At 46.2% G+C, this 14,653-nt stretch overlaps 1 protein-coding gene across 4 annotated transcripts in view; it reads left to right on the top strand.

Annotated features, from left to right (window-relative positions):
* The first annotated feature begins 855 nt into the window (after window positions 1-855).
* TMEM250 (transmembrane protein 250) overlaps window positions 856-14,653 on the top strand; it is a 28,337-nt gene continuing 14,539 nt past the window's right edge. Inside the window, exons 1-3 of one of the 4 annotated variants that reach the window (XM_073599638.1) lie at window positions 856-1,037; window positions 8,167-8,396; window positions 14,440-14,568. The gene's annotated coding sequence lies outside the window, so the exon portion shown is untranslated. The remainder of the gene's footprint in view (window positions 1,038-8,166; window positions 8,397-14,439; window positions 14,569-14,653) is intronic. The other 3 variants (XM_073599637.1, XR_012236036.1, XM_073599639.1) reach the window with 3 other exon arrangements.

Here is a 14,653-nt window from a genome sequence, read left to right as displayed (position 1 = left end):
CTATATATCCCTGTCCCCTCTTACACATATAGGGGTCCCTATACATCCTTGCCTCCCTCTCACACACATATAGGGGTCCCTATACATCCCTGCCCCCTCTCACACACATATAGTGGTCCCTACACACCTCCCCCCTCACATATAGGGATCCCTATACACCTTGCCCCCTCTCACACACATATAGGGGTCCCTATACATCCCTGCCCCCTCTCACACACATATAGGGGTCCCTATACATCCCTGCCCCATCTCACACACATATAGGGGTCCCTATACATCCCTGCCCCATCTCACACACATATAGGGGTCCCTATACATCCTTGCCCCCTGCTCACACACATATAGGGGTCCGTATACATCCCTGCCCCGTTACACATATAGGGGTCCCTATACATTCTTGCCCCCCTCTCACACATATAGGGGTCCCTATACATCCCTGCCCCCTCTCACACACATATAGGGGTCCCTATACATCCCTGCCCTCTCACACATATAGGGATCTCTATACATCCTGCCCCCTCTCACACACATATAGGGGTCCCTATACATCCCTGCCCTCTCACACATATAGGGATCTCTATACATCCTGCCCCCTCTCACACACACATAGGGATCTCTATACATCTCTGCCCTCTCTCACACACATATAGGGATCTCTATACATCCCTGCCCCCTCTCATACACATATAGGGGTCCCTATACATACTGCCCCCCCCCCTCACACACATAGATATGTCTTCGTCTCTTCCTAGTAAGCCGCCCCCTAACAGCTCCCACGTGACTCGATACCAGTCGCTGTCCCCAGCACTTTCACGTGACCACGGTCTGTCTGGCGCGGCGGTTTCCATGGTAACGAGAGCGTTCATCTTTGGTATCCAAGGAAACGGAATGTCGCGAGAGCTGCAGCCCGGAAGTAGGAAGTGAGAGGGAGCCTGATGGGCTGTCAGGATCATGCTGGGGGTGTGATACCGGCTGTCTGGAGAACCAAGAATGGAAAGGCCGGAGACTGCGGGGCTCCTTAGGGCCGGAAACCCCGTGTAAGTGCAGGGACACAGGGAAGCCTGTGGGAGAGTCACTGACTGTGGTGGGAGTGGGGACCTCTGACTATGAGGGGTCACCGGGTTGTGGGGGGCTCATTATGATGAACGTGTCACTGCACATAGAATGCCGGTGTGATGACAGCCATGTGTCTTATACAGCACTGCATTATTGTGGGGCCCTGTACACCTTTGTCGTACTAAAACCTTCCCAGTGTATCAACAGCACATGACAAATCTTCCCCTGTAGATCCTTTCCAAGTCTTCACACCTGTGTGCTGCACTTCACTGTAGTAGAGTCCTAGCAGCATCTTCAGTCACCGTTTGAGAAAACGCACCAAAAATGCACCGTCCATTGCCGTCTATGGGTGCCACCAAATACACACCATGTGATTTTTGAATCGCATTCACATGTCAATTTTTCCCAGGTGACCAGGGGTGAAAACGCAATAAAAATGCATTGTGAGTTGCATTAAATGTTAACACAATGCATTAATATGTCCTAAAATAAAATATTGCAGTGCAGAGATATGAGCGGTCCTTACATTGTATAAAGTCTTAGCACATAACCTCCCAATTTTACAAACTAAGTGGGACAGTAAATATAGGCAGACGTAGCACAGCGGTGCAAAACATGGGTGTGGCCAGAGAAAAGTGGGTGTGGTTTAAAGATTATGGCAGCTTTGATAAGAATCCCGCCTGGAACTAGGCTGCATTCACACCTGGGTGGTTTCAGCTCGTAAAACGCCCAACAAGCAAAATCCCATTCACTTCAATGGCACCTGTTGACAGCTGAGCGTTTTGTCACCTGAAGCTCAAAATACAGGAGCTTCTTTTTAGGCAGAGTCCTGCGTTTTACATTGGTGACCTGTACAAAATCACGTGACTTTCTGCCTGAAAAAAACTAAAATAAAAATACACTCAGGTGTGAATGCAGCCTGATTTATCATGACCTAGGCCAATTTTCAGCTTTCAGCACTGTCACACTTTGAATGATAATTGCGCGGTTATGCTACACTGTATCCATATGAAATTTTTATCATTTTGCTCACACAAAGAGAGCTTGGTAGTATTTAATCACCACTGGGTTTTTACATTTTTGCTAGGTACCACTCAGATCACCTAGGCCGTCTAGGCGATCCGAGCAGAAGTTCTCCTCTCTCCCTCCCTGCAGTCTTCTGCAGCTGCTGACTTTTACTAAACACAACAATGACTGGAGCTCCTCTTTCGGCTACTAGGGTGGGGGGTTAGTGGTAAAGTGCCGCTAGTTTGAGCTGCGCTTTACCGCTGTTATTGCGGTACTTCTGACCCCCGCTAGCGGCCAAATAAAGGGTTAAAAGCTCCCGCAAACTGCCACTGCTGAAGCGCTTTGCAGGCGCTTCGGCAGTGCTGCCTATTGATTTCAATGGCAGGGGCGGTGGAGGAGTGGTGTATACACCACTCCTCCACCGCCCCAAGGATGCTGCTTGCAGGACTTTTTTTAATCCATCCTGCAAGCACATCACCCAGTGTGAAAGCACTTGGGCTTTCACACTGGAGTGGCTTGAGAGGCGCTTTACAGGCGCTATTTTTAGCGCAAAAACACTGAAAAGCGCCCCAGTGTAAAAGGGATCTTAAGCAAGAGTCCGAGTACATAACGCGCAGAGTGCAGGTCCTAGGAGTGCCTAACACAGAGAATGAAGGACTTAGAAATGTGCAATTCAGAGTGTGGTCATACTGTAACAGGGACAGAGGAGCGAGGAGCTCCAGAACTATGAAAATGCAGGGCAGTCCCACACATTCAGGGGATTGTTGGGAGGTACAGTCAGGTCCATAAATATTGGGACATCGACACAATTCTAATCTTTTTGGCTCTATACAACACCACAATGGATTTGAAATGAAACAAACAAGATGTGCTTTAACCGCAGACTTTCAGCTTTAATTTGAGGGTATAAACATCCAAATCAGGTGAACGGTGTCGGAATTACAACAGTTTGTATATGTGCCTCCCACTTTTTAAGAGAACAAAAGTAATGGGACAGATTAACAATCATCCATGAAACTCTCACTTTTTAATACTTGGTTGCAAATCCTTGGCAGTCAATTACAGCCTGAAGTCTGGAATGCATAGACATCACCAGACGCTGGGTTTCATCCATGGTGATGCTCTGCCAGGCTTCTACTGCATCTGTCTTCAGTTCCTGCTTGTTCTTGGGGCATTTTCCCTTCAGTTTTGTCTTCAGCAAGTGAAATACATGCTCAGTCGGATTCAGGTCAGGTGATTGACTTGGCCATTGCATAACATTCCACTTCTTTCCCTTAAAAAACTCTTTGGTTGCTTTCGCAGTATGCTTCGGGTCATTGTCCATCTGCACTGTGAAGCGCCGTCCAATGACTATGAGCAGATAATATTGCCCAAAACACTTCAGAATTCATTCTGCTTCTTTTGTCAGCAGTCACATCATCAATGAATACAAGAGAACCAGTTCCATTGGCAGCCATACATGCCCACGCCATGACACTACCACCACCATGCTTCACTGATGAGGTGGTATGCTTTGGATCATGAGCAGTTCCTTTCCTTCTCCATACTCTTCTCTTTTCTTCCCATCACGTTGATCTTGTTCTCGTCTGTCCATAAGATGTTCTTCCAGAACTGTGAAGGCTTTTTTAGATGTTGTTTGGCAAACTATAATCTGGCTTTCCTGTTTTTGAGGCTCACCAATGGCTTACATCTTCTGGTGAACCCTCTGTATTCACTCTGGTGAAGTCTTCTCTTGATTGTTGACTTTGACACACATACACCTACCTCCTGGAGAGTGTTCTTGATCTGGCCAACTTTTGTGAAGGGTGTTTTCTTCACCAGGGAAAGAATTCTTCGGTCATCCACCACAGTTGTTTTCCGTGGTCTTCCGGGTCTTTTGGTGTTGCTGAGCTCACCGGTGCGTTCTTTCTTTTTAAGGATGTTCTAAACAGTTGATTTGGCCACACCTAATGTTTTTGCTATCTCTCTGATGGGTTTGTTTTGTTTTTTCAGCCTAATGATGGCTTGCTTCACTGATAGTGACAGCTCTTTGGATCTCATATTGAGAGTTGACAGCAACAGATTCCAAATGCAAATAGCACACTTGGAATGAACTCTGGACCTTTTATCTGCTCCTTGTAAATAGGATAATGAGGGAATAACACACACCTGGCCATGGAACAGCGGAGCAGCCAATTGTCCCATTACTTTTGGTCCCTTAAAAAGTGGGAGGCACATATACAAACTGTTGTAATGCCTACACCGTTCATCTGATTTGGATGTAAAGCTGAAAGTCTGTAGTTAAAGGACATCTTGTTTGTTTCATTTCAAATCCATTGTGGTGGTGTATAGAGCCAAAAAGATTAGAATCGTGTCGATGTCCCAATATTTATGGACCTGACTGTATGTCAATGCATGTTTTTTGTGTGTTTTTTTTTTTCCAGGCCTAAAGTGGTTCTAAAGAATAAACCTTTTTTTATTTAGATGTGTTCCTTGCATTAGGGTAAGAAATGTTTAGGCATCAGTATCCCCCCCCACCCCCCTTTTACTTGCCTGAGCCCTCATTTGATCCAGCGCTGTGCTGGTCTGCAGCTCTTCTCTCCCCTCACTTCCGGGTCTCACTGGCTTTGCTGGGGCACCAGGAGCCATTGGCTTCCAGTGCTGTCAATCAAAGGCAGTGACGAGGGTGCAGGGCTGAGTCCTGTTGTCTGTGTCGAGGAGGTTTGGAGAGGCTCTGTGCAATTCCATTGCACAGAGTAGGTAAGTATGGAGATGTTTGTTTAAAAAAAAAAAAAAAGTTTTACCTTTTACAGCCACTTTAAGCATGGTATAGATGCTGGCTGAATGAAAAAAAAAGTGACATCCACAAAAGCGATGTGGATGCAGGGATCACCCCTGCTGCGCCATTTTTAACTGACAGCGGGGGCTCCCCTAGTAAGAATATACAGATCAGAGATGCAGACATTTACTGCATGCGCTGATAAAATGCTGGTTTTCCCGAGAGGAATACACACAGACCTGCTGAACTGGATGATTTTTAGTGTACCCGGCTTTAAGCACATAAGGTCACTTTTTTGCCTTTTCTGTGTTATGCTTTGCAATGCACTGAGGTAAAATGGTACATGTTCTATTTTTTACAGTGCACCCCAATGGCTTGGCCTGATTGAAAACCAGGCTATTTGCCTTGGTCTTGTGTTTGGACCATGCTGAGTAACATGTCTTTGATGTAAATGAGCATGGTGGGTATCATACTGTGTGACTTGCTTGTTACAAGGGATTGGCTTCCTGATTATGGGGAGGGGGGACCTGACTGTATGACTTGAGGCCAAGCCACCGCAAAGGTCTAAGTAGTTACCTGATTGCATGGCCTGAAGAGGTTACCTACCTGACCCAGGGAGAGGGCATAGAGGACTCTACTACTTACAAGACACACTGTACATTTTGAGACATGTTCGTCTTCACCACTACAGGCTGTGTGGAAACTGATGACTTTGGGGTGCAGGTCGCATAGTGAAGTACTTAAAACAACCCTGTCAGGTAAATAAAGTTACTGGCAAAGCTATACCTCTAAGCTATAGTTATACTTGAACTTGTCAGGTCCTTCAAAGCTCTACCTGCAGGAAAGGATGGTAAATGCCTCTTCTGCTGCCTGTGCTGCTGAATGCCACCCCTTTGAAGAAGAATCTTTCTCTGAAGTCTTCTAAGAAAGAAGCCAACACTTCACAGTGCATTGATCTCCTGTGTCCCCCGCTGTGTTAAAGTGGGAGTCCGGCGACCAATCCTTTTTTTTTTTTTTTCTTTTTCTTTTTCTTTTTCTTCAGGTCATTGAGACACTTTGCTAATCCCAAAATAATACTCACAGTTTGGGTGTGATATTTCCGCCTCTGTCTGTTTTCGTACTGAAGAATAACTTTAAAAATGTGATGCTGGCTGTTTCCATCTTGCTTGTGGGCATGTGAAGCCCACAAGCATTGATTTCCTGGATGCGGGGAATGCTGTTCATTCACAGCTTGTTCACACACATGATCATTGTTTCCGCACTGAATCTTGGGAAGCCTGACACTAAGCTCCCAGGAGACAGTGCGGCGCCAGGGAAAGGCAATAAACACGCCTACTCCCATGGGAGGAGAGACGGGAAGTGCCACAATAAAGTACAATATAAAGGTAATTACAGCGATAAAAAAATTTTTGTGCGGCATTTGAACATCTATGCAATTAACTGAAGGGGGTAAGATTAAGTTAAAAATTTAAGTGGAACCCCGCTTTAAGTGGTTCCTCCCACTGACAAGTAGGTCGGTAGGTGAAATTGTTTGCACAGCGGGGGATCGGGAGGTCGAGCATCCAGGGGTGTCAGTTTTCCAGCAGACTTCAGAGACAGGTTTTTCTTTAGTGTTGCCGGCATTCAGTAGTTTGGGCAGCAGTAGAGGCAAGTATTTAATTTCTTCTTTTGCAGGTCCAGCTTTGTGGGCAATTTCATTTACCTGACAAGAATGCTTTAAAATGCCGAAATGCATTCCACAGATCATAAATAGTGTTCTGCCAATCTTGCAATAATTTCAAATTTTTCAAATCTCTGTTTAGCAAAGTGCAGATGCTTGGTTCGTAGGGTGCATAATTCAGGTAGAACTTTTTTAGGAATTGTTTGCACCAAAAATGTGGTAAAGCCTTAAAGAGGAACTGCAGTCTGCTCACATAAATTGTACTAAAAACATCTTTGCCATTCTGAAGCTTCCCTCCAACCACTTTGCATATTATTATATACTGTGATTCTGTACTTGCCAAATATGTGGCAAAAATCTCCCTCCACTGAGTCTGGCTGCATCCATTTTAACTGTGGGCAGCTGAAGCTGCTGCCTGTTCACTTCCTGGATTTACACAGAGGCATACCAGCTCTGCAGCTCTAATTGGCCCTCCTATGACTCATCCCCCCTCCCTTCCTGGCAAACTCTCATGAGAATGAGAGAGTTGTGCATGATGTCATAAGCCTAGGCTAATGACCAGACAAGAAACAGGAAGTGGGCTGTATAAGGTATTTACTGGCAGGAAAAAAATGTTTTACTATCCAAAGTTAAAACAACAAGGGCAGAAGATTTAATAGATGGAAAGATGAAAAAATAACTTAGACCCGGTTCACACAGGGGCGGCTTCAAAGCTGCCCGACTCCGAAGCTGCCCCGTACAGAGCGACTTCAGCGCGGCTTTCAAAACGACTTCTGTATAGAAGTCAATGCAAGCTGCTCTGAAGTCTCCCCAAAGTAGTACAAGAACCTTTTTCTAAGTCGGAGCGAGTTGAGTTGCTCCTATTAGAACAGTTCCATTGTACAGAATGGAGCGCGACTTGTCAGGCGGCTAAGTTGCCTGACAAGTCACCCCTGTGTGAACCGGGTCTGAAGGTCCGCTTTAAGACCCTACAATCCTATGATGTGAAAGCGGGGTGTAAACAGGCTGCAAATCATTTTTATTATTTTTTTAAATCAGAAAAATATTTTATTGTTGTCAGAAGAACCTCACACTTACACAAATGTTCGGGTTACAGGCAGCTCAAACATAACCATAGACAGAAGGTATTACAAGTTTTTAGTAGCGAACATATGCCCCCAGAGCTATGTTCACCTTTTCCAGAAGATAGCCTGTGCAGTCAAGTGGCCCCCAGTAGGTATTAGCAGAAAATTCACACTCTTATACAAGCTGTACACTCACTACTTACATTGCAGCAAAGTGTCATTTCTTCAGTAGTGTCACAAGATATAATAAAATATTTACAAAAATGTGAGGGGTGTACTCACTTTTGTGAGATACTGTACGTATGGAGGTCGGGAAGCTGTTTAATACCTACTGGGGGCCACTTGACTGCATAGGCTATCTTCTGAAAAAGGTGAACATAGCTTTTAAAACCTTTTTATCTCAAAATGAAAAAAAAAATCTCTGATTAAAGTGTATCCATGGTCAAAAAGTAAAGCCATATATTCATTTGCACGGTGAATTTTAATTAATTATAGCCTACTCTGGATAATCTAAACAATCTTGAAGTTTGAAAATTTACTTTGTATAGATCCCCAAACATTTACTTCCTTAAATTCTGTGATGCATATTCACTATGCCCTGTACGTCACCCATTTCACAGAGCCTGCCTTCTGAACTACAGAGGTGCTGAGAGGAGGAGTTTAAGGACTCGCATACTGTACAGACAACACAACATCATCACTGCTTGCAGGCAGTAAAGTGCAATGGGATATAGTCCTTAGAAATTAAACAGCATAGGAGAACCCACAAAGTATGCAGAAAATCCAGGAAGTTGTGGAAAGATGAGCAGCAGACAGGCAGAAATCACAACATGAAAGGAGATCTTTACAAGTAAGCTTATATTGGATTGTCAAAAATAACTATTTGTATTTCTATTACAATGCTGATATTTTAAAAGAGAAGATGTATGCTGTGTTTTTAGATCTCCTTTACAAAGTTTTAGGTGGAATTAGGTGTTAAAGCCCATCTCTAGGCAAAAATGAAAATGATCTCACCCATCTCTACCTCCCACCCCCCTCTAACCGATCACCTAAGCCTTTTTTTTTTTTTTTGTCTTGAAGGAAGATAGGGAGATTCTGCCACCAGGGTCCCTTGCCGGTGCTGTTTACCACTGCAGGAACCACTGATCTAGATGTGCAAGTTATCCCTCACTCTCCCGGTCCCCTACTGTCCCCTTGCAATGACCTTAGTCCTCTTTTGTCTCTTAAGAGAACCTGCTGCTGGAAAGCTAATAGAAAATGTCCACGTGCTTCTTCAGGTGATATAGACACCTGAAGAAGGACTCCAGAAAAAAAAAAATAAGAGGAATGAAGGATCAGGACCTGAAAGTCAGGTGGCCGCAGGCTTAGGTAAGTAAAAAGTGTCTTTCGATAGGGTTTTTATTTTACGTTTTGGCTATTGGCTAGATGGTAGTGGGAGGGATGAGAGGGGGTTGTTTTTTGCCAGAAATCGGGCTTTAACCACTTGCTTACTGGGCAGTTAAACCCCCCTCCTGTCCAGACCAATTTTCAGCTTTTAGCGCTGTCGCACTTTGAATGACAATTGCGCGGTCATACAACACTGTACCCAAATGAAATTTTTATAATTTTTTTCCCACAAATAGAGCTTTCTTTTGATGGTATTTGATCACCTCTGCGTTTTTTAATTTTTGTTAAAAAAATTGAAAAAGACAGAATTTAAAAAAAAAAAATTATATTTTTTTTATATTTTGTTATAAATGTTTGCAAACAGGTAATTTTTCTCCTTCGTTGATGTACGCTGATGAGGTGGCAGTGATGGGCACCGATAGGTGGCGGTGATGGGCACTGATGGGTGGCAGTGTTGGGCACTGATTGATGGCAGCACTGCTAGCTGGCACTGCTAGGTGGCACTTGTGGGCATTGTTGGTGGCACTTGTGGGCATTGTTGGTGGCACTTGTGGGCACTGTGGGCACTGGCAGGTGGCAATAACAAATGGCACTTGGAGGCACAGATGAGGCATCTGTGCCTCCTTCCTCTTCGGGACCGATGTCCCTTTCACATAAGCCTGTGATCGGCTTTTTTTTCCTCCTCACGATCTCAGCGTGAGGAGAAAACGAAACCGATCACCGTGTTTTGTTTACATCATGTGATCAGCTGTCATTGGCTGACAGCTGATCACATGGTAAGGGGCCGGGACCGGCCCCTTACTCGGATCTGTGATCATCCGAGTCTCCGTGACTCGGTGATCACAGCGCGCACGCCGCGCGTGCACAGGGGAGGACGTCCTATGACGTCCTCCCAGAGATTGAGGTCCGCGCTGTAGCCGTCATTCGGCTATGGCCCGGACCTCAAGTGGTTAAGTTGTTAGTCACTTTATGCAGTGGCGGAATTACCAGGGTCACCACAGTCGCACTTGCAACGAGGCCCTGGCATTCTGTCACTGTGGGGGGGCCCAGCGGAGTTGCTATTCACAGGGCTCTGAGCGGAGAGCTTGTCTCTCAGGTAACAGCAGCACAGAGACACCGGCATTGACAATTTCATATCCCTCTCCGACGGAGACCATCCGGTCTGTCCTCTCTCGTATGGGATGACACAGGACACACAGCTGATCTCTCCCTTCTCCCCCCTCTCCTGTGCTCCGCGGGCAGTCAAGTGTGAAGCTAACAAGCTCACATTTCCCGCGGAGCACACAGGAGAGGGGAGGGAGGAGAAGGGAGAGATCAGCTGTGTGTCCTCTGTCATCCTGTGGGAGAGAGGACAGACTGGACGGTCTCCGTCGGAGAGGGATACAAAACTGTCAATGCCGGTGTCTCTGTGCGGCTGTTACCTGAGAGACAAACTCTCCGCTCAGAGCCGTGCTGTCCTGAGAAGACAGAGGACTCTGATGGGCACTGATAGAGGGCACTTATGGGCACTGATAGGAGACACTGATGGGCACCGATAGTGGGCACTGATAGAAGGCACTGAGAGGGGGCGCTGATAGAAGGTGCTGATAGGGGAAGGTGCTGATAGGGGGCACCGATGGGAGGCACTGATAGGATTTACTGATGAGCACTGAAGGGAGGCACTGATAGGGGGCACTGAGAAGGCACTAGGGGGCACTGTGAAGGCACTAGGGTCACTGATAGGGGACACTGAGAAGGCACTAGGGGGCACTGATAGGGGGCATTGAGAAGGCACTAGGGGGGGCACTGATGGGGGGCATTGAGAAGGCACTAGGGGGCACTGAGACGGGCACTGATGGGAGGCACTGATAGGAGGCATTGACGGGCACTTATAAGTGGCACTGATGGGCATTGATGAGCACTAATAGGCAGAACTCATAGGCTGCACTGATGGGCACTGAAGAACACTGATAGGCAGAACTCAGGCAGTATTGATGGGCAGCATTGAAGAGTCCTGATAGGTGGCACGGATGGACGCTGTTAGGCAGCATTAATGAGCACTGATAGGTGGTGCTGATAGGCAGATTTGATGGGCACTAATAGGCAGCATTGATAGGTAACACTTGTAGGCGGCATTGATGGGCACTGATAGGCGGCATTGATGGGCACTGATGATTGGGGCACTGATTATCAGTGTAAACCATTTTCTGACATTCTTGACAGTTAATGGCAGTCCTTTCCTAACACAGACACAGCATGGGAGGAAAGGCCTGCGGATAACCGGCAAGCCTGTTTACATGTGATCAGCTGACATCACATGGTAAAGGGCCACTGTGATTGCGCTGGATGCACGTCCCAGGGGGCATGCGGGAAGCACTGTTTTGGGGCAATGTACATGGACACCCTTCCAAAATTGGAAGGGGGACAGGGGGGCCCATCATGGTTTCTTGCACCAGGGCCCTGAAGGTTCTAGTTACGCCACTGCACTTATGTAAAGTCTATCTAAATCTAATATTCCATCTAACACTACCCTCCCTACAGGCTGACAGTACCGCTGTCCAAGGGTGGCCATAGTGCTCCTCCAGAGATAGTGGAGGAGTATTGCCACCCTAAAAGAGGAAGTGTGTTATTGACCAGATTCCTGGGTAAAAGGAGAAAAAAATATTGCAGCCACCGCTATCATTGTTTGTCAGCTGCAATACATTACAATATTCTTTTTGTGTTTAGGTGCGGTTTAAAATGGTTGTAAACCCACAAACAAAATAGAAAAAAAAAAAAACCTGAAAGACAAAGACATAATGAGCTAGTATGCATAGCGTACTAGCTCATTATGAACTGCTTACCTTAGATCGAAGCCCCCACAGCGGTCCTCGTACCCCGGTCTGGCCGGCGACATCGCTCCCGGAGTTACTTCTGGGTAACGTGGGCTCCGGCAATGTGATTGGCTGGAGCCGCAATGACGTCACTCCCACGCATGTGCGCGGGAGCCGCCGGTAACGGCACACTCACTGAAGCAAGGGCACGTACGTGCCATTGCCTCGGTTTGCATGTGACGATGACGTCGGCACATGCAGATACAGGGGATATCCGGGGTAGCTACAGGTAAGCCTTATTATAGGCTTACCTGTAGCAAAAAGTGGTTGTAAAGGGTTTACAACCACTTTAAGAATATGTACAGCCCAAACTATTTATTTTTATACAGTAGCAAAGAGTTAGAACCCCTGCCAATATTTTATTGATGTCTGTGTCTCTGCTAGGTACTGTAGTTTTAGGCCCGTTCACACGTTCGGACCGTTTAGGTCCGCCTGTCAGTTTTGACGGCGGACCTGAACGGGCACTCCATGTTAGCCTATGGAGCGACGGATGTCAGCGGAGACATGTCCGCTGATATCGGACCCGTTCCGATCTGCTAAAAGCAGACGGATGGCTCTAGGTTCAGATCCGTCGCTATCGGATCGAGTGAGATCAGATGAAAAGGGACATGCTGTCTGTTTTCGTCCGATCTCTCCATAGGCAGCAGCGGCGCTGGACAAGCCCCTCCCCGCTCAGTGAGCAGAGAGGGACCTGTCATCCGCCGGCTCAGCGGAGATCAACGGAGAGATCTCCCGCTGAGCCGGCAGACCGAGGCGGACTCCGTGGAAGCGGAGTCCGCCTCGTGTGAAAGGGGCCTTACCCTCTTTATTCTGGTGACCATTGCCACAAACACAAAGTGATGGGAAACACATAATTTTTACAGTTGTCACCAGAACAAGAGGTGAGTGGTGATCTTCCAATGGGGACGCCTGTTCTGGTGACAGCTGTCTCAAGGGAATTTGTCTCAATTTGTTGAGATTTCCTGTCACTTCCTGTTGTGTCTCCAGGACATGAAGTAAAGGGAAACCTCACAAAGAGACAAAGACAGGAAAACATAAAAGGATAATGTTTTTGACCCTTCCTCACTTTACACTTTAAGGCCTCAGTCACACAGGTGTACCGATTCTTACGCCCATGGGGTGGATTGTCTTCAGCCACCCAGGATGCACAGATAGTTCTGTGCAAAGGCATGCAGGCAGCCTTTTCAAATCAATGACGGACGGCTGTCTGCATGGACCTTTAGTGAGTGCGCATCCACGCAGGTCCAATGCACATATTAGGGCGCAGACAGACTGCATTCCGATCTGGGCATCGGACCCACACAGATGTACCCTCCAAGATATGCATAAAGTTCTGTGCAGCCAGCCGCCCGTCATTGATTTGAACAGGCTGCATGCACATCCCTGTGCCTCTCAGGCAGTCGAAGACTGCCCTTCACACGGGCGTATGGATCGGTACGCCTATGTAAATGAGGCCTAATATGTCGTTTAAAAAGCTACACCACCCGAAAATAGGATTTGTTTGTGATTGTGTTATTCTTTAAAACAAATTGGTTAAATATTTTCTGACAAAGGGGGTTTTGATCACCCAGAGGTTTGCTTTTATTGATCTTCGTCTGTCTTTTCTCTGTTAGAGTTAGCAAATGTGAGCATTACACTCAAATGAAAGCCATTCACAATATGCTTTCAGCAAAGAAATGCCTTACATCAGAGCTAGGTTTGAGATGCATTCTCTGTTCCTTTTCCCCATGTTTACATCACATTCTAATTAACCTGCATAGTGCGATGGAAGCATTACATGGCATAAGCAACAACAAATATGAGTGAATCTTGCTTCATATGGTCGATTTCAAAATGTAATTACCGCTTTTTATATAGCTCAAAGTGTTTTACAAATCCAAGTCGGAAGCAAAACATAAATACTTTGTACAAAAAGTCTGTGGACACAGTAGTATTGCTAAACCTTTGACTCACCAGTACAGTAAAATTATGATTCGTCGTGGAGCAGCATTAAGCTGCTAGCAGTCAGCTGTAGGGAGTGCACTGCAGTGAATCCAGATTCCAAATCCTTTAATCTCCAGCAGTTGACTCAGTCAGGTAAGACCTTCTGCAAAGTTTCACTATGCTCCCCCAAATCTGGAAAAACTAAATACTATTACCAGCTGCGGCAAAGAAAGGAGTGGCAGGTAGCGCTGGCAAGGTGAGTATTAGTGGGTCAGGGTTAGCCCATTTACAGACACTATCCCTTTTCCCTGAAAGGGCAAGGGTTCAGTGTCTTTTAAATGGATATACCTAATGCGACCCTGTCAGGTCCTTCAAAATATCAGACTAAAACTATTGATTAAGCGCAGTCAACAGAAATCTGTGCATCTTCAGTTCTTAGAACCATAGCACAGCACATACTCGCCTCTCTTTGCCCCCTTGCGCCCCGTTTAACAACCTGGAGAGAAGGAAATGCCTATTACTTCCGGGCATGAAGGAGCATGTGTTTCCCTTTGTGTTACAGTGGTGATTGACCCAGGACTGTTATATGGGTGTGGCTGTTTAAAACTGAACTCCAAGCGTTTTCTTTTTAATCATAACCCCTTGCTGTTTGAAAAAGAAAAAATATGGCCAAACGCTCCACTTTTTTGCACTGACCCTTACTTTCTTCTCCTTCATGCTGGTCTCTCCCAGGTTAAATGATGGCCAGGGCCATTCAACGCACTTCCTGTGAATCCAGGTTGTTATGGACATCACGCAGCCTGGGCACACATTACTCCTAGACAGACGTAATAGAATGGCCTGAAGACTACAGAGAAAAAGGTGTGTAATGGGGAAAAAGTTTAGAAAAATTTTTAGGTAAGTATCTTCTGCTGGGAAAGGGGATATTAAAATTAACCTGTTGCTT

The sequence above is a fragment of the Aquarana catesbeiana genome, linkage group LG09 (genome assembly GCF_042186555.1).
Source record: "Aquarana catesbeiana isolate 2022-GZ linkage group LG09, ASM4218655v1, whole genome shotgun sequence".
In the NCBI taxonomy this organism is placed as follows: Eukaryota; Metazoa; Chordata; class Amphibia; order Anura; family Ranidae; genus Aquarana; species Aquarana catesbeiana.
This window is presented reverse-complemented; position numbering and strand designations above follow the sequence as displayed.